The sequence below is a fragment of the Acomys russatus genome, chromosome 5 (assembly GCF_903995435.1).
Source record: "Acomys russatus chromosome 5, mAcoRus1.1, whole genome shotgun sequence".
Taxonomy (NCBI): Eukaryota; Metazoa; Chordata; class Mammalia; order Rodentia; family Muridae; genus Acomys; species Acomys russatus.
The window spans coordinates 41766030-41787194 of NC_067141.1; the positions used below are offsets into that span (position 1 = coordinate 41766030).

General features: G+C 42.2%; 1 pseudogene; it reads right to left on the reverse strand.

Annotated features, from left to right (window-relative positions):
• Nucleotides 1-8895: 8895 nt before the first annotated feature.
• On the reverse strand, nucleotides 8896-10132 carry LOC127190063 (squalene synthase-like; annotated as a pseudogene).
• Nucleotides 10133-21165: the final 11033 nt, after the last annotated feature.

The following is a 21165-nucleotide window of genomic DNA, read 5'->3' on the forward strand; positions in this document are numbered from 1 at the left end:
AAAGGGCATTAAGCAGTTCCAGGTGATGCTGTTCTTTCTCCTGGGCATTAATTTTAACTTCATGTTTACTACTAGCCTTACTCTCTTCTACCCAGCTCAAGCAAAAGCTTATCTTGAAGATCGGATTAATAGTTACTATGTATTTGTTTGTTTATTTGCATATTATGCACCCTGGAACAATGATCAGTCAGTCAGGACAGAGCTTGGCAGAGGGTGAGAACCCTTCTACACGGAAGGCTTCCTTCTGCAGTGTCTTCTTGGTAAACAAGGCGGCCTTGGCTATTAACTCTTCTGCCTCCTTTTCACTTCATACTTGACCAAACAAATACGAAACAAGAAAAATAACCCCCTAAACAAAACTACCCGCTATGATTAAGCTTAGCTGTCGCTTTGCTCAGAGTGTCAAAATGGGAACAGATTGATCAATCTAAACTGATGAGACAGTCCCACTTTAAATTGATGTTAATGATTATTACATGAATACCGATACTTCTCAGGCTTTCTATCTTCTCCGTTAATGAACATTCTATTTTCTTGTCTGATTTCTGAAAATAACATTTTCAATTTCTCTCCAACATTTAGCATTACTATGCTCCGTGTTCACTCAACTGTCCACTTCCCTTCTCATGCCAGAGCAAACGGACAGCAATATGCTCAATGTTCCCCTCCGTGGTGCCAATACTTGGCTCTCATCTTTCTTAATCATGTAGCAGCTAAGTGGCAGCCCCTTCATCCTTCAGAAGACACCTTCTGCCTGAGCTTCTAGGACAGCAAGCATGACTTCCCTGTTCTCCTACCTCTGCCTTCAGCTCCCTCACTGCAGTCCCTTTTTTCTGATCTCTGCAGCACATCCATGGACATTGCCCCAGGTTCTCTTCTCTGTCTCTGACTGTTCTGCTCCCACACTCTTCCTCACCTTTGCTGGTTGTTTTTGAGATGGGATCTGGCCATGCATTTTTCTTCAAGCTTTTCAGGTGACTGCAGCACAGTGAGAACTGAAGGTCACCTATGTTCCAGGTGATCCATTAATTCTTCTAGCACTAATTTCACCGCCATTTTCATTGCTTTTAAATCTCCTCACTGAATTCTGGCTTAAGCTCAGATACTTTAGCTTGCTGTCTTTTGAGTAGGTATCTCCAATGTGACATTTCAACCCAATTTGCCTGATCCTGCACCCTAAACCATCTCAGTAAGCTGTGCTAACTTTAACTCCATTGCTTAAATGGAACAAACCCATCCTATCAGCTAAGCAAGCTAAAGACACACTAGAATTTGTTCTTGAATCTGTTTTCTCACATCATTCCTCCCCTCCCCTCCAGTCTATTAGCAAATGCCATTCACTCTCATGATGCGCGCCCTGTTTGCTGTTTGTCTGCCTCCTCATTGTTTTCCCTCTGGTCCAGTGGCTCTCAAGTTTTGGGTGGAGACTCCTCCGGGGCTTGCATATCAAATATCCTGCATATCAGATACTTACATTACAATTCATAACAATGGCAACATTACAGTTTTGAAGCGGCAACAGAATAACTTTATTGTTAGGGGTGCCACAACATGAGGAATCGTATTAAAGGGCCGCAGCATTAGGAAGGTTGAGAACCACTGCCTTGTCCAAGAGAGCATCATCTTTTGCCTGGATCTATAGCCATGTTCTAAACAGACCTTCTAGTTCAGCCTTTCTAAATCACCTCTCCTTTCATTTCACTTTCTAGGCAGAGTTCAGTTTGGTTGTCTAAAATTGGAAATCATCCCATATGCCTCTGCCCCATTCTTCTAAAGGCAAGAAACAGGTGAATTCTATAGGTCTTAAAAGATTCTGATTCTAAGGACTGAACTGTGAAATACATTTCCCTTCCCGCTCTCGTATATTCTTTAAGCTTTGTTAATTCATCTTGAAACCAAAACTTAGGACACTATAAATTTCCCTTAACTGAGCAGGAAGTAAACAGAGAAAGTTACAAAGCCTGCAGCAGGCGCCATGCCCAGCAACGGAAACATGGAGGGTTCTGGTGATGTCTTCAGCTTGCGCCTGCCTGGTGGGGTGACATGTACTGCTATTTCCCAGGCACGGTGTGTCAGATAGGAATGTACTATCAAAGGAAATGACCTGATACACATAGGGACACACGGATCAGGCATGGATGAGACACTGTCACGGCAAGTGACAAGTTAGAAACACTCAGATTGATATCCTTCCGTTACTGTGTCCAAAGGTTTCACTGTATCAGGCTTCCTCTGTGAAAAAGTATAGATTTATGTTGAGCCTTAGGTCTCATTTGTCTGAAGGCCAGTGATTAGCAGAAGATCATCTGGTTCTGAGAGCAGCCCCCTTACACCATTTCCATACTGAAGGCTTCCCATATGTAGCTTTCCATTTCAAAAGGCAGTAGTACAGAGATAGATTTTTTTTTTCCTGTGCTGAACATATTTTTCACAGGCAATAAAGGTATGTTTCAATTGCCAGACAAATAATAAGTGCTTTTGGAGGCTCAATTTAAGGTATACTATCCAAAGGAGCAGTTTTCGTTGCCTGAGATGTGCCCTGGTGATGGTAGGAAGTGCTGATGGGAGTGGTTCCGGTTGCCATTTCCTTTCAGGATGTTTCAAGGGAGGGGGAGATCATTCTGAGAAGAGCTTAAGGCTTGTTATTGCACATGAAACTCCTGAGGCGAGCCCAGAAAAGATTGTGAAAGGCACACTCAGGGGTTAATGTCAGCCTCATCCTGTAGACACCCCACCATTTACAGAGGAAGTGCAGCCACATCCAGGACTAAAGAAGAATTGATATTATCTAATAGTCCCCTCCTAACCCTGTGTATAAAGATGGAGAAACAAATAAACAAACAACCAAAAACAAAAAACAAACAAACAAACAAACAAAAAACAAAACAAAACAAAAACCAAAAAACAAAGAAGGAAAGAAAGAAAGGAAGAAAGAAAGAAAAGGAAATGCTGTTTTATTTAAGGTCTGACTATACATTTCCTTTAAATACCCTGACTGTCCAAGAAAGGTCTTGGGATATGTTTTCCATTGTGCTGAAATCTAAGCCACTGTTATCTTCAGGAAGCGCAGGCCATGTCTCACAAGTGAACGGTTAGGGTGTTTATTGATAGCAGCCATTTGCAATGACGTGAGCAAGCACAGTAACTGAAAAGAATAATAGCAAAAGCCCAGGATGCAGGAAAGGAACACTGTGCCCAGAACACAAACAAACTCCCTGCCTGGCCACCTCCCACTTCCTGCTGTGCCTTCAATATACACTGTCAGAGCCACAGGCCACAAACAGATGACAGTGTATACTAACGAAGCGGGACAGGCATCTGAGGTCACTTTAATTATAAAGCCAGAGCTCATCAACGGGATGAAAGAAATGATGGGAGCAGTCCTGCTGGAAATGTATCCATTTGTTATTTTGCAAAACCGAGACACTCTGAGGGTTGTTGCAAGAGGTGCTATGGAAATGATTTTCCAAGGGGGTGGGCAGAGGGTGTGAACACAGCCTAAGACTGCAAATTGCTTTGACTGAAGTAGCTAGAGATGCTCTTGGGGAAATGGTTTCTACCACACATAGCAAATTAAATCCCAGATGTTCATGACTACAAAATCTCTGCCAGATGTCCAGACTCGTGGTGGCTGGGGATGTTTATTGTGCACGTAAACTACTCAGCACCTGTTCCCTGGAGACCTCCCTTGCTCCTTTGATCTGTACCAGCATGCTCATCATGCAGGATGATGAAATCTTTAGGCCTTGCTTCCTCATTAAAGGGGCTAGGAAGAACGTAAAACTGTTACTTTATTCTTGGGGCCAGTTGAGTAAATGATTATAGTGTGCCTCTTGGGACATTCTTGGAGATCTATTAACTATATTGCTTCAAAATCCAGGATCCATTTTTTGGGAAGATAATTCAAAGTGGGAAAAAAGGTTTAAGACCATATTACCTAACCCTGAGGACAAATACTGGCATTTTGCATAGTTTTCTCATTTAAAAACAAAGTAACCCCCAAAGCTACTGTGAACTTCACTTGTTGGAGAGTCTCTTCCTGCCAAGCTTCTACTTATGTAAACCAAAGGATTGTTTTTCTTTTTCTGATACATAGCACATGAAGACTGCATCCTGCTAGAACACCCACGCCCTTTGCGTTCTAATCATAGATTACTACGAACAGGGCAGACACACCCTATCTGTCCTCTTGCCACCTAGGACTTGGGTCCCCTCTACTAGGTTGCACATTAACCAAGCCCCACCCCCATCTAATAAAGAGTGATGCCTGTAGTCTAGGTCACAAGTACCCTGTTACCCACCTTCTGTTACATAGCATAGGTCACAGATTGACGAAGCCTCTTTCCTTGCAATCCAGAACCCCTCTTCTCTCAGGCTGTGTCTGGCAGGACCTAAGCCCTTTCTTCAGAACCACACTTTGTCGTGCTGCCTGTCTGCCTGCCAGTGTTCATAAAAGTTTTCTGTGAAGGGCGATCCAATTCCTGTGGAGCTTGTTTCTTTTCTCCCTCTCCAAACTGACATGCCCCGTGCGGCCATCATTGCCCATCAGCAGACAGAGCACATGCTGGGGGAGTTGGATGTTTAATTTAAGCAAATCACCTCTTTTGTGGTCTACATCAGCATGAACAAACATCAGTGTGAGGCCTGCAGGTCAGGACCTATGCTAAAGATAAATGTTGTGGCTAGTATCCCAGCAGCTGAGGACAGACAGAGGCAAGGGGCTTATCACAAGTTCCAGACCAGCCAGGAATCCATGGTGAGACTCTGTCTCAACAAACAAAAATGAACAAGCAAAAAAGGGCTTAGATCATCGCTACTTTGAATGTGTGCCTCCACTTCCTTGAGACCACAGCCACCAGTTACGACTACAAGTAACAGCCACCACCATCTCCACAGGTTGTTGCTTAGACCGGATTTGGGCAAGAAGAGGGAAATAAAGTGGATTTCATTGAAGTTTCTTTTGTTATGAAACTGCACACACACATGTGTACAGACATGCACATATATGTTCACAAACACCCATACATACACATGCACATAAACGTATACATATGCAGGCACATACAAACACTCACATACCAATATATATGTGCATGTACATACCTACACATGCATGCACATTCACAAATATAAACACACACAAATACAATAATGTCCATGTTTTTTCTTTTTTCTTTTCATAATATTTTTATTGATATTTTACATCTTGAACCCTGATCACTTCCCAGACCCTTGTGACCACCCAAAAAAGAGAAAAGAGGAAGAAGAACGAGGAGGAGGAGGAGGAGGAGGAGGAGGAGGAGGAGGAGGAGGAGCAGAATGATGCTGCTGCTGCTGATAATAATAATAGTAATAAGCAGCAGCAGCAGCAGTAGCATCAGCAAAATAAGCCAAATTTGTTTTGTTCATATACTCACTGGAGCATGGTCAAACTCCCAGTGGCCAGCCCCTTAGAGAAAACTGAATCCTTGCCCACCCTCACCCACATCCAGGAGCTATCAGTTGGGGAGAGCTACACTTTAGCATCCTTATCAGAATTAAAAAAAAAATATTTATTTATTTATTTATTACATAGTCAGTGTTCTTCCTACATTATGCCTGCAGGTCAGAAGAGGACACCAAATCTCATTATAGATGGTTATGAGCCACTGTGTGGTTGCTGGGAATTGAACTCAGGACCTCTGGAAGAGCAGACAGTGCTCTTAACTGCTGAGCCATCTCTCCATCCCCACCTTATCAGAATTTTTATTATTTCTTTTGCATGGCTTTCTCTCTAGGCTGTTACTGTTTGGGGGGCGGTGTGGTGAGGGTAAGGTTGTCATACAGGCCTTCTATGTCCATGTTTCTCAACTGTGTCTACAGTAATCAATACCATGGCAAAAGCACATCTATATATTTTTTTTTAGATGTCAAGACAAACTATATTTTTAATACATTTTTCCTTTTGAGGATTGGTTTATGATAAAATTAGTCTGAATTTTTTAAAATTAATGGTGAATTTTTTTTCCAGATGAGTTAAAGTGTATAGGAAAACTGAGCAGAAGGTTTATAGTCCCTACTTATTCCAAATTCCCAAACACAGAACTGCTGGACTCCTCATCAACATCCTGCTCCAGGGCAGACCTACACTGGTGCATCATGGTTGCCCAAAGCTGTATGTACTTTTCCTTTGGCTCTGCTTTGGCCATCTATGTCCTACAGATTTTGATGAATATAAAATGACAGATAGCCATCATTATCATATCGTACAGAATAGTGCACTGTCTTACAGACACTCTGTGCTCTGCCAGCTCATCTCTCTGTTTTAGTTTCCTGTGTTTTGCTTTTTTCCAGAACATCACAGAACTGGACAGGTGTGTATGCAGCCTTTTCAGCTGCACATTGCTTAGTGAGATACAGTCTAGCTTCTTTAGTCTTTTCAGGGCTGGGTTTCTTTTTATATGAAGATAGTGAAAACAGAAGTTAGCTTGCAGGAGGGTGGACTGTGTGGTCTCTGGTCACAGGCTCCATGCTAACACACCTTAGGTTTTAATAGTCTACCAACATGCTAGTTACTTTAATTCTGTTTTGTCATTGTGATATTCACATTTGTTTGATGTTCCTCTATTGCTTTTTATTTTAGTAAGTAATGATTATTTTGGGTGGGTTGTTGTTAAAAGAGGGGTTTTATTTATTTCCACTAACACACACACACACACACACACACACACACACACACACACACACACACACAGACACACATCAAGTATCACAGGAGTGCTTTTCTTTTTTCTGCTCAGACTATTCTTTTTCTATCTAATTCTGGCTTTCTGTTTCAGCAGAGGGCACTCTGACCTAGTCTAGAACCTAGTGGTTTTTTTCATTTGGCCAGCTGTGGAAAGTAGCTAGCATCTTTTAGTCCTTTAGAAAGCAGTGGTCATACATAAAACTCTGGCACTCCAGACTCAGGATGAGTTGTCCCTGTGTAATGCTGAAGCCCTTGTTTCCCTTTCCCCCTACAAGGGCTACTGTTCTCCACTGTAATTTTGCACATAGTCTTTCTGACTAGCCTAGGAGCTCTTCTGGCTTAGAGTCCCTCTTTCTCACTTAGGGTGTAGCACAGGGCGTGACAGACACTATCTACTCAGGAAAGGTCTGCTGACTAGTTGGAAGCTGGGGAAGGGGTTGGGTCTGACTTGTTGCAACGGACAAAAGAAAGCTTCTATGTCTGTTCATGTTTCTGTAGCAGCCACCACTCTGCCATAGGTACTTACATCCATGCTGGGCATTGCTTTTTGCTAGATGGCAAAAACGGTATCTGCCTTAACTTCAGACCAGAAGAGAGCAGCCTGTCACCCCACTATGTGGTATTGTGTTGGAAGCCCAAAGCAGGCTAGATATGACACACTGTATAAGTGTGTAAAGGTGCAGACACAGATTCAAATCAAATCTAGCTAACTGACTTACACTTTCCTGATCTTAAAGCTCTTTTCTCCATCTCCAAATATTGAAATCCTCACTAATATTCAATCACCAGCTACTATAGTACTTTAGTAGCTCAGCCAACAGGCCACAGTGACCGCTTTTTCCGGTCCCATTTTTCTTTTTTTAACTCCCTGAGTTAAGATCTGGCCATATATTTTAGGTTGGCCTTGAACTTGACATAAGCCCAGCTGGGCGTTGAACATTCATTCCTTCTACCGTCACTTCTGAGTTGTTGGAATGTCACATGTTTATATCCATAGCTAATCTTGCACATCTTATCTTCTGGGATGTTTCTCCCTTTAGGAAAGTACTTGTCATTCTTGAGTGGCTGTTATATGCGTCATTTCACCTAGCTTGTACAGCGTCTCCCTAGGAGTTGTTTCCACCCTCGTCATGCTCACAGGACACTGGAACTCAGAGATGTCAAAGATCCTAATTATTATTAGCCAACTGGCAAGTGATTAATGGCCATTGTAGAATCAATTTGGCCAGGGGCCAGGTCCTTGTTTTCGCTATTATGTGACACTGCCAAAGGGCAGGATCCAGTAGTGCCATGAGATGGCTGCATTCTGCACAATGTGGGAAAGTTAGAGCCCCTTTAATTTGCTTTGCTTGTAGGCTTTCAATGTTAATATGCTTTTCTTGATAACCTACCGAAGACAACCTGGTCATAAAGGAGAATCTATGAATCATAAATTCATATTGCAACAGTTTTAAGGTTTTAGAATTGATATATACATTACAGTAAGGTTCCAAAGTTTGTGTATGTGTGTTTGGGGGGGGGGGTGGCAACTTGGTGACGTTTCACTATCAAATGAGAAAGACTGAATGTGACTGCCATCCTTAGGAAGACATACTGGCAGGGTTGGTCCTTGACTTGTGTCTGGGGCTTGGAATTTCAGGAGGGTTCCTGCTGGTAATAATGGCTTATGGTATGTTCTTCCAGACAGTATAGTTATGCTGAACACTGTCTTTCCAGAAGTCTCAAATGTTGGTACCTGCTAGACAGAGGCTGCCCATATGACTGGCTCTCAGTGAAAACCTTGCCAATGGGTTTCTTTTTAAATTTTTTTTAAAGTCACTTCACTTTCTATTATGATAGGTATTCAAAGGCTGTTTCAAGTTAAATAAATTCAGTCAGCGCTCTAGCCAGGTTCACTAGATCTTGTGACCATCCCTGTGGCCACTCCATCTAAAGTGCAGCAGTGGGTTAGCATGCTGCCAGTGGCTACAAGAGACAGAGGGATCACAACTCAGCAAGCACAAGGCTGCTGAGGGCAAGGCATCCTTTTCTCTGCACAGTTCCTAAAGGTTCCATGCACAGTTCTCTGAAAGATGAAAGCAGGAAGGAAAACGAAAGTGAAGTCAAAATTCAGCTGGAGGCAAAGGAAAACCCATTTTATTTGAACTTCGGCTTCCGGCTAAACAAAATCAGTGTTCTATCTGGACATAGTCTTCTGTGACCTGGCATTTGGTGTTCAGGGACTGCCAGCTCAGGGCAGCCAAAAGCATGACAAACGACAGGTAAATGGGGGTGTAGTGGCTTCAGGAGATGAGCTGGCAGTTGGGAAGGTTCTGAGTACTGATGGTGAAGATAATATGCTATGGGTCTGAGATGGGGATATAGTGATAACTCTCTTCTATATACTGGTATATGATAGTTTTGACAGCTGGCATGTTGGTGGTATCCATCACGAGGGTAACTGCTGGCCCCTTCCAAATCTTCACTACCCCTTTGAATGCCTGATGATTATTGTAGCAGGCAGCCAGTGTAGCAATGGCCATCACCTGTGGAATAGCACAGAAGTTAAACACACTTTGGTTCTGGAGCCTTGACAGGTAGGTGATGACGTGGGGGATGTGTTTCAAGCCATTGGTTATGAGTTCGTTCAAGTACTGCATGGCCACATCTATGCTCTCTGGCTTAGCCAAGTCTTTGGGCTTCTTAACATACCTGCCCCACATTTCTTGAGGCCAAAACTCTCTTCCTTCTTGATGGTCTTCCAGATAATCATGAATGATATTTGCTTTCTGCAGGAATAGACCCATTGAGTTGGCACCCTCTGTGTCTTCACCAAGTAAGGGATCTTCAAATTCTGAGGCCCAGAACAGATAAGAAAGGCCGATTCCCACCAGCCCAGCAACGTAGTGACAATGCTTTCTTGTCCCACTCCTGTTCGGAGGTCACATGCTTGTCCACAAATTTTGCCATCCCATATCCCATTTTGTGGCAGATGTCAGTAATCACTTTGATATTTCTCAGCCAAATTTCTAAACTCCAGGGAGATCGTGGGGAAGTCCTCTAGCACTTGGCGGTCCTTCTCCTTGCTCTCTGTGAACTGCCACTCTGGCTCATAGAGGAAAGTGTGAAAGTTATGCAGCAGAGGGATCTTTTCTACGCTGATAGTCATGTCATCCTCCACAGTGTCCAGAGCCCGGAGAACCAGATAAAACACACACACACCACATGGCGCATTTCCCCATCCAGGGCCTGGATAACAGCAGCGAAGCTGCAACTGGTCTGATTCAGACACTTGTAGCAGGTCTTCAAGTTGCTGCTGAGCGAGTCCTGATCTATCTTGGGTATGAACTTCCGCTGGCCTCCCATGCAGAATCGCAGCAGGTTATAGAACTCCTCCGGGTGGCCTAGGCATTTCACAAACTCCATCCTGGTGACTGTCAGGTATGGGGTTCACCTGTTGGGATCTCCCATTCCCATGGGTGTCTAGATGCTGGAAACCCTCAGAACAAGGAAGCGGGGCCAGCACCAATGTGCTTCTAACATTAGTTTTCTGAGAAGCCAACACTTGACATGTCACAACTCCTTGCTGTAGGAATTAGCATCCTGTGTACATCACTAAGACAAGAAGTTTGTCTACTTTATACAAATTTGGCTCACTCACTTTTCTCTTTATTTTACTTTGTATTTTTTTTTTCTTTGTTGTTTTGTTTTTTGAGACAGGGTTTCTCTATGTTATCTTGGCTGTCCTGGATTCACTTTGTAGACCAGGCTGTCCTTGAACTCACACCGATCCGCCTGCCTCTGCCCACCTCCCCCCTCGAGAGCTGGGTTTAAAGGCATGTGCCACCGTGCCCGGCTTACTTTGTAATTTTTATGTACTAAATTATAGCTACTGATATGATTGTTTTCTGATATGACTGTATATTGAGCCTCATGAATCTTTTTGTAAGGCACCATACATGGGCATGGTCTTATGAATTCCTTACATGGCTTGAATGTGGTTTATCATTTCAGAAACTCTTACTGAAGTCCAATGTCCATTTCACAACATTACAAGGATGCAATTTAATCCCAATATAGTGTTTGGACATATGGACTTGGAAGGTGATTATGGCTAGATAAAATCATCAGCATGGAGCCCCAGTGCAGATTTGGATTATTGGTGGCTTTGGTAGAACTGCAAAGGGGAACAATGACAGATTTCTATCCTCAAAGTTCTTCCATTATCCCATGTGCTGTCCTGTGCTGCCGGGGAATCTACCAGCAAGGAGGTCATCACAAGATGCGGCCTCTCTTTTCTCTAATTAGTAAATTCCCACCCAAGTTCATACCAGCAATTTTAATAAAACTCAGTGGGTCATACACAAAAATAACTCATGAAAATAAGGAGGGGCCATTTTTGGAAAGAAGAAGGGTTCAAGGAGGGCATGAGGGTGATAAAGGGTAAATTACTAAATAACTAATATGTATGAAATGGTCAAATAATACAATTATTAAAAATGAAATCTCTCCCCAACTTTTGACAATCACTCTGAATGTGCTTGTTCTTGACTGACCCTGCATACGGGAGAAACTTCTCATTGTATAATAAACACTACTTACAGTTTATAACAACAACCACAACCACAACCACAACAGATGTGGCTTCTTGGCCTTAGACCCAGACCGTGAGCTAACTTAAAAAAAAAACTCAGCTGGTATGTGGCAACAGAAAATGAACTAATGTGACCCCCAACTCAGGTAAGTACACACCAGTGTAATCACATTGCAGATCTTGTGTAGAACATTTCTATCATTCTATAAAGTTGCTTTGTATCCCAGTAAATCTTCTCACTTCTAAAAGAGGTAACCATCCTTCTGAATTGTGTTGGCATATACATATTTTTGATGTTTGGTTTATTTTTGAAATTTGTTTTAGTTTCTGTTATTAAGTTTTTGAGGGTCTTAATAGGTAGCCCAAGTGAGACTCAAATACATCCTTTCCTTTCATCTCTGACTTCTGAGTGCTGGGATCCTAGAAACTCACTGTCATATTTAGCTCAAAGTTCTTTAAAAAAAAAAAAAACCCATGGCCTGTGGCTGCTAACAAGCATTTTAACCACAAACCATACCTCTAGTCCATAGGCTGTCATCCCCTCACCCCACTTGAAGACTTCAGAACATTATGGTAATAAAGCTATGAGCTCAGGTCTATTTCTTTCTCTCCATATATTTTCAAGATTAATGTATAATATAGTATATTCGAAATTGGTAAGTGTAGGCTTGGGCTATTGTAAATGAAAGCCATGAAGAAGATTCTTATACATAAACCTTTGAGAGGTTTCTCTAGAAAACTATTTAGAGGTCAAATTGTTGGATTGTAGATGCATACCCACCATCCCACACATTTGTTTTGCCTTCTAATGACTATTGATACTGAGCATCTGTCCACATTTTTTTTGGAGCATGTAGATACTTTCTTCTGGGAAGTGATTCATATTAGATTTCGAATTTTTTTTTTATTTAAAATCTCAAATTCTTGCTTTTGTTTATCTCATACTCAAGTTTTTTCTTCCTAATTCTGATTCATCTTTTTCTTTCATATAATGCACTGTGTAAACTTTTCATTAGTTTATTTTAAATTATTAAGTTGGCATGGCATGGTGGCCCAGCACTGGTTGCACAGTCTTGATGACCTGAGTTCAATTCCTAGATTTCATGGTTAGGAAAGAATGAACTCTCTTTTAATGTTTTTTCTTTGCTCTGTACATTTAGTGTTTTTGATTATTATGTGATGGGAGGATTTTCTTTTCTGGTCTACTCTACTTGGTGTTCTGTAGGCCTCTTGTATGTTTATAGGCATCTCTTTCTTTAAGTTGGAGAACTTTTCTTCTATGATTTTGTTGAAAATATTTTCTGGGCCTCAGAGTTGGCAATTTTTTCTTTCCACAATTCCTATTATTCTTAGGTTTCATCTTTGCATGGTGTCCTTGATTTCTTTTTGTGTCGGTAATTTTTTAGATTTAACAGTTTCTTTGATGGTTGCATCAAATTCTTCCATTGACTCTTCTATGCCAGAGATTCGTTCTTCCATCTCTTGTATTCTGTTGAAGATGCTCCCCTCTGTAGTTCCTGTTTTCTTGTCTAAATTCTCTCTTTCCAGGATTTCCTCAGTTTGTGTTTTATGGTTTCCATTTTCATCTTCAGATCTTGAACTATTTTATTGATTTCCTTCACCTGTTTGTTTTCCCCTGAATTTCTTCCAAATATTTATTCATTTTCCTTCTATAGGCCTCTGTCATGGCCTCTCTCAACCTGTTTGACTGTATCTTCTTGTATTTCTTTACAGATTTTATTTGTTTCCTCCGTTACCATCTTCATAAGGATTCAAAGCCATTTTCTTGAGTTTCAGTTGAGTTAGTGTCCAGGTATAATTGCTTTGGGATAATTGTGTTCTGGAGATGCCATATTGCTTTGATGTTTGTGTTTTTATGCTGGCCTTAAGCCATCTGGCTGTCTCTGGCATTGTGTGGTAGTTTCTTGTGCCCTTCACTGGTCATTGGAAGCAGCCCATAGGTGAGGGGCTATAAGCTGAGACCTGGAGACTGCTGGGATCAGGGAACCCTTCTGTGGACCAGCTGGGTGACCTGAGGTTAGAACCACCTGTGTTCCACACCATGGTGATTCCTGTCAGCAGAGAGACTCAGCCCCTGGTGTTCTGTGACCTGCAGTTCAGTCTGAGACACTGAGTGCAGTGTGCTGTGTGCCAGCATGTGTCTAGACACTGGAGACCTAGCCCATGCCTGTGTGGACCTGGGAACTCTCTGTGGATTAGCCGGGTGATCTGGGGACAGATCTACTTGTGTATAACACCATGGGGTCTCCTTTGGGCTAGGAGACACAGATACTGGTATTTTGTGGCCCACAGTTCAGTCTGAGACATTGAGAGCAGTGTGTTGTGCACCGGCATGTGGCTAGACACTGGAGACCACACACACACCTGGTAGGACCCAGGGACTTTTCTGTGGATTAGCCAGGTGACCCAAGGCCAGACCCACCTGTGTTCCATACCATGTGGTCCCCTCTCACCTGGGTTGGAACCCACAGTTTGGTCCTTCAGTCACTGTGCTGTCACTTTATCCTGTTTATCAGACACAGTAAGTGACTGGTACCTCCATCTTGGATGTCCTTAATAATATTCTATTAGTCACTAGAATTCCAGTTTTAGGATCACTCTTTTCATAAAGATCATTATAAAAAGTGTTTTTAGTTGGGTCTGCATATGCCTTTTACCCACTTCAGACCTCCTATTTACATTACAGAGTAGCAAATCTAATAGTTTATGGAAGAAATTAGTATTCATAAAAATTATTTTTAAAAGAATATATTTTTTATCCTTTGATAATTTATGCATTAATATAATATATCTTGACCATACTAAAATAAAAATTTATCATCTGAATACATTATACAAGGCAAGGCAAGCATTAGCCGGAAGCATGTGGGTTCTCTTATTTTACAACATTTACAGACACTGCAGTTGCTAGGTAGCACCCAGCACTCTTATTGAGTGGACCTTAAGACCAATTAGATGGCTGTTGATTGTCCCCAAGGTTCCACCCTTGAATGATATCTTGATATCGAACCCTTGGGAGATGACTTGCCATACTGGTCATTGCTGTAGTGCGTAGTAGGGTAGGACTACTCATTGCATTTCTCCCTTGGCAGTTTGCATAATATCTTCTGATACTCAGAGAGAAGGCTTCCTTATCGGTTTCTGATGGATTCCTATGTCCAAAATGTGTAGTGTTGTCAGCACTAGGATCTTATCTTCAAGTTGCGGGAAGCAGTCAGAAACAAGAACTCCCCTGAAATACAACTCAAAGCTTTGGGATTTTTGTTAAATAGTTTATGGCTCTTAAGGGTAGCAGTATCACCTCATTTTTTTTACTTTGTTTAAAAAATATTACACATAAATATATATATGCTTATATAATGTACTTATTTTAAGTAAACACAAAATAGTATTTCCCTATGACTTTCCCCAAAAGTCTTTAGCATTATTTATCCTTCTTTCCTCCCTCTCCCACCACACCTCACTTTAAGGTAAGAAGTGCACTGGTTTAAGTACAGTTTGTATCTTCTGTAATTATCTTCAAGTATAATTCCTATTGTGAGAGAGATGGAACCAGGTGGAAGCTTGAACAAATGATTATGCTTCTGTCCTTGTGTATGAATTAACAGGTAACAGTGCAGCCAATTGGGTGAATGGATTATTTTAATAGCAGTTTGTTATAAAAGCCAGTTTGACTAGGTCTCTAGTGCATTCTCTGTCTCCTAACACATGGATTCCTATGCTGATCCAGGACTCTGCCAGCAAAGCAGCCACTGTCAGCTGCAGCCCTTGGCTTTAGGTCATGACTGTGCTCCAAAAGGAAAACCCTTTCTTTATAACTTACATTCTAAGTGGAGGTGTAGCATTAGCAACAATAAAGGACTAAGATAAAGGGCTGAGGAAGAACACATACCTCTATTTTTAGTTCTTTTCCATGCTTTTAAAGATTTCTAAAAAGTATCCAGCCTTGCTTCTACTTGCTTTCAATGCCTTGATTTGAATTCCCAGGTGTGTGTTTTGCTGGCTCCTTATGTAAGCTGTAGCTTTACGGAAGGATCTCTGCACTTCTCCCCACCCCCTTCCGTTCCCCAAAGAGACTATTGGCAAGTGTCTGGATCTCAATTCACATGTCCAGTGGCACTCAGAGAGACTGAGATCATTGCATAATGAAATTTCCCCAGGGTCACATGGATGCTTCAATGTGCCCCTAGGACTCCTTCCCTGCTGAATTTGGATCATTGGACTTTTGGGGAGGGGTTAATTTTTTTCTTCTTTTGTGAGTTGGTGACTAATTTTAAGTACACCAACTAGAGTAACCACATAATGAGATATTTCCCCTGCATAGTCTTGCTAAAAATCGCCTGGGTGGGCTCTGAGTCGCATAAATGAGAGGTTAGAACTAAACCTTGTAGTCTAGGCCCAGGAATCTGTGTTGGATACGCATGGGATGCACATACATGTGCACTAAATGTAATGCAGTGTGGCTGCTTGGCCTAGGGACCACCACATGTTTAGATCTATTAGCAATTGCCAAAAGCATTTTTAGAGAGCAAATAAATCAATGAACTTTGATAACTATATTATCTACAATAGGCAGGAAGGTTTATGAAAGAAATGGTCTATTGTGAACATGCCATTTATCTGCTTTTTTTTTTTTTTTTTTTTTAAACGTAAAATTATCAGAATGTCTCAGGGTTTGGACCCGGTACTAGAGTTCTGAGGGGAATAATAGACAGACCCCAACTTCATGGCTAATAGGAAACTAGCATGCAGAGGAGCAGTTTCCACATGATCTATAGAAAGCAGCAACACACTTGGCACTCTTCAGAGGTGTATCGGCAACATTGAGGTTTGTTGTCTACCCCCCCGCCCCCCGTCCCCCGACAAGCCCCAGTGTGATCAAGAATGAAGAGTGACAATTTCAGCCAGACACAGACAAGGCTATGGCACTGTCCCTCTTATGACCAGACCTCACTACTCTAGTTTTGCTTTGTTCAGTAAAATCGTCTCTACCGGTCACAATTCTGGTCTAAGAGTATAAACCCACAGTTCTCGAAGTTTGTGTAAGCTTAAACTTGTGGTAGGAGAGTGCTTTTCTGTATTATCAAGTTTATCAAAACCCACATACCAGACCTTGCTGAGGCATGTCAGGAGAAGATCTGCTGTTGCCCATGTGTATCCGTCTCCCGAAGAGTGGTCCTTCCTCATGACCATGCTTTGCACCAAACAGCTTCAGAGGAGTATCTGTACTCCTCAGGAGAGTGATCAGTATGGCCATAAGGAGGCCCTCCATAAAGGACTTTGAGTGTTGAGGGTTAATGTGGGAAAGGGCAGGACATCCAGGCATATGGAGTGATATGGACAGTGTGGTGTGTGCTGGAGAGATGGCTCAGAGGTTAAGAGCACTGATTGCTCTTCCATAGGTCCTGAGTTCAATTCCAACAACCACATGGTGGCTCACAACCATGTATAATGTGATCTGATGCCCTCTTCTGGTCTGTGAGTGTATATGCAAGCAGAGCACTGTATACGTAATAATCAATCAATCTTTAAAAGAAGCCAGCATGCACATGCACACACACACACACACACACACACACACACACACGCACACACACACGCGCGCACGTGCGCACGTGCGCACACACAGAATCTGGAGACAGTGGAAACCAGATAAGTTCCTCCTTCCACTGTAGAGAAAACGAATGCAATGGAAAAGTTAAACCTCTTTTTAAGCGTAGAGGAAATAAAGACAGTTTCTGAGGCTCAAGGAAACAAACTGTGCCAACAGTTAGTAGGATGAAATATCTCAGAAACTTCAGTGAAGGTGGCTGGTTGACTTTCAGGGATGAGTGAGATACAGTTATTCTGGTCTTGAAGTAGATGATATTTAGAGCCACTGCCTAGGTCTCTGACTCTTTGATGTACAAAATATATTTAGTATTTGGGGCATGAAAAGGAAAACAAATACTCTGTGGACATTTCTTTATATGTAAAATAAATCTGAGTAGACTTTAAACACTAAGGAAAAAAAAAAAAAAAGGAAGAAAGAAAAGAAAAACCCAAAACCCTGTATTTCTGGCTGTAAGTTCAACATACACTGTAAGTCTGGAGCTATATTCCTTGACAAAGAGTCCTGCAATTACCCAGTTTCTCATTAAGTGAACTGCTGGAGAAGCCTTTGTTTTTTTGGGCAGCAAAGCTTGCTCTTGGTCAACAGATGTAATAATTGGGCATTCTCATTAGTGATGTCTCAGAGTTCACAGAAAGAAAACAGCACACGAGGAAAAACATCCACAGTGTGGCCCTGGTGGCTTCCAGGTCGCTGATCTTCATCTCTTTTCTCAGCAGGATGGATGAACTTTCTGGAAAGGAAAAAAATGAGAAGTACATTCAAAGAAAGCCAATCTGTGTGTTTCTGAAGAAAAACATAATGCCCATGATTACCAAAAACTTTTCTGATGAAAGACAAATTTTCCTGCTTTTTTTTTTTTATCCCTTTAATGGCTACCATGTAAGGCTGGATCCCAGAGTGTTTTCATGCTTAATAAAAAACCGAACTCCTCAACAGTGGCTAGCACAGAGCTGTGTATAAATAGCCCAGTGCACACTCTTCAGTTTTTAGCACAGGTTGACAGGGCAAACAGCCCTGCAGGTTCAGCTGCAGAGCAAAGCCAGGGGCTCTTTATTTGCTAAATTGCTTTGGTAAATGAATTTGTCACAGAAATCCTCTCTGAAAGGAGCAACTCAAATCCACTGGCTTTTCTTTATATATTTTATGTCATTAGGGATATAGTTTGATTCTGGTTCTTTCAGAGAGACCTCTCATAGTTTCTCTAGCCATCCATTTCTTTATGAAATTACACTGAAGGTCTACCATGTGCCAAGGTGCAGACTGGGAGCTAGCTGAAGACTTGTCTTGAGGACCCAGCCCCACCCCAGAAATTAGATAAGTAGACCACATTATCTCCCCCCCCCACAATTATCTTAAGGTGGAAAGGGTAGTTTAATGGGAAAAGTCTCCCAGGCAGAGCCACTGTGAGCTGACAGAGCATTCCTTAAGGTCAGGATGATCCCTTGAAGGAGAGGAGGGTACCTAGGTCAGGAAGTGAGAGCAATTGCAAACTCACAGGATTCCTATGACTTTACAAAAACATAGGGAACTTGGACTGGGCTTGAATTGGTCCAGGTGGTTCTGGGAGTTAAAGAAGGAGATGCAGGAATGGTCACACGGTGGCCTACTTACGGTGGCATGAGGAAAGCTCATGTCATGTCTTAAGAAGATCTGTGTTGATGCGTGGGCCTGTCATATCTACACCACACACTTCATTTGTGTAAAAACAACAAAAAATGTGCTTATATCATGGGATTTCTGTGAATACTAAATGAGACAATGAGTGCCAAGCGCTTAGCCTGCTCACGGGAATTTTCTATTGTCCTTACCTGTGGCACTGCAGTGGCAGTAGTGACAAAGGCTGTTCTCATTGGTTGTGTATCCCAGGGGATTTCTGGAAAGATGTTTTCTCTGTGTCTGTCAACAACTGTAGGAGACCTGAACAAGAAACTCAGAGAGTCCGTCATAACAGACTCAGGCCCATGACTGGAAGGGTGTGTTAAGTCCTGACTGGAGAGAAGCAGTGAATTCTGGGTCCTTTCTGTGAGCACGGGCTTGGGAGGAAGCTGGGACAAACCCTGCATCTTCAGTGGAGGACCATAAGGTTGATGGGAAAGGCAAGAACGAGGAAGTTAGTTTAGTCTCCAAGTCTTGCCCCAGCTGGCTTCGGTCCACCCTGACACTGCTCTGACAGCGCTCTCTAGTGGCCCATGGGAGTAGAACATTTCCCATGGCTAGAGTAGGATAGTATCTGTAGCCCAGAGAATACTACACAGTCATTTAGGGAATCAGCGAGAGTCATCCCAGCGGCCCTGGAGGAAGGTCTATGATGGACCAAAAGAGAAGCAGGATACAAAATCCTTTAAGAATCAGAACCTGTTCCTGTATGACAGCTGGTAAAGAAGGTATCCCATTATGAATGCCACATAGTTAGACTATAGGATTAGGTAGAATTATGCAGACACAATAATACATAAATGGGTATCAGCTAGGCTGTTGACGGGGAGTTATGGCTGATATATGTAGAAGGAAGAAAAGAAATTTCAAAAGTCAACCAAAACTGAAAAGAAAAGCTTCACATTGTGCAAAACTGTGTCTAAATATGTATATTTGAAATAATACCCATTTACAAGTAAAATTATCCAGATGATGAATGTTCTGAAAGCTTTCTCAGTAAAGGGAAATTTTAAGACCAACTATCTCTTCATATATATATTTATAGAGTATTAAAATGTGACTTTAAAAAATCTAAAATTACTCCTTGAAGAAACTATGTTTTTACAAAAGTTCAATGCACATAATAAGATTTGTAGAGCCCTTTCAGAAGCCTTTATGGTACAAAGGCTGTTTTGGGAATTCTCAACTTTTTACCAGGGAACTTGGAAAGAATCACAGATCTGACCCTGACATTGCAATTGTTTCTACTGTTGAAACATTTTCTCGTGATCACACTTTCTGAAGGCTTGCTTGTCTTACTGGGATTTCATTTTAGTTCATGTGAACAGCAGTAATGGTCTAGCTGAAGCTTCTGGCTGAAATATGCAATGGTGCACTCTTTTCTTTTCCGTTACTATGACACCATACCACAGGTAGAGCAGCGTGTAAAGAAAAGATTTTTAAAACTCACAGTATCAATGCTATGGAAACTGATTGGAGTCTACCAGGGTGACCCCTATTAGTAATGGAGGATAGAGAGCCTGAACCAGCCATCTTATATATACATAGCCAGGCAAGGCTTCCAGTGGGAAGACTGGGTCACTAACCAGTCACAAGACTTCGACCTACAATCCCTGCAAGATGTGCTGGGAAAATGATGATGCAGAACTCTTTGGGTCGGCCAACCAATGATTGGACACTATGAGAGGGAGCCCATATCTGACACTGCCTGGATGGTCAGGAATAAGAGTCTGGATAGTCCAGAGATCTAGGATTAAAAAAAAAAAAAAGGGAAATGAAATGATTCTTAACAATATTCTGCTGTACTTATAGACTGGTGCCTAGCCCAACATTCATCAGAGAGGCTTCATCTAGCAACTGATGGCAGCAATGCAGAGACCCACGGTCAAAGATTAGGTGGAGCTTGGGGAACCCTGAACCAGTGGGGTCAAGAACATCATGAGAATATGGCCCGCAGAATCAACCAGCCAGGGCTCCTCGGTGCTCACTCACAGAGCCTGTGTGAGTCTGAGTTAGGTGTTGGGCATACATGATATGGCTGTGTAGCTTGGTGTTCTTGTGAGACTCCAAACAGTGGGAGTAGGAATTGTTTCTGACTCTTTTCCTTGCTCTCGGGACCCTTTTCCTCCACCTCCTAGGTTGCCTCATGCAGCTTTGGTATGAACACTTGTGCCTAGTCTTATTGTAGCTTGCTATTCAGAGTTCAGTTGACATCCCTGGAGGCCTGCTCTTTTCTGAAGGGGAACTGAGGAGGAGTGGATCTGGACGGAGGATAGGTGGATGGGGAACTGGAAGGAGTAGAGGGAGAGGAGGCTGCAGCCAGGATGTAATGGATGAGAAAATAATAATAGGGGCTGGAGAGATGGCTCAGAGGTTAAGAGCACTGTCTGTTCTTCCAGAGGTCCTGAGTTCAATTCCCAGCAACCACATGGTGGCTCACAACCATCTATAATGAGGTCTGATGCCCTCGTCTGTCATGTGGGCAGAATACTGTATAAATAATAAGTAAATAAATCTTTTTTTTTTTTTTGGTGGCACAACATATCTTTAATTTCAGCACTTGATAGGCAGAGG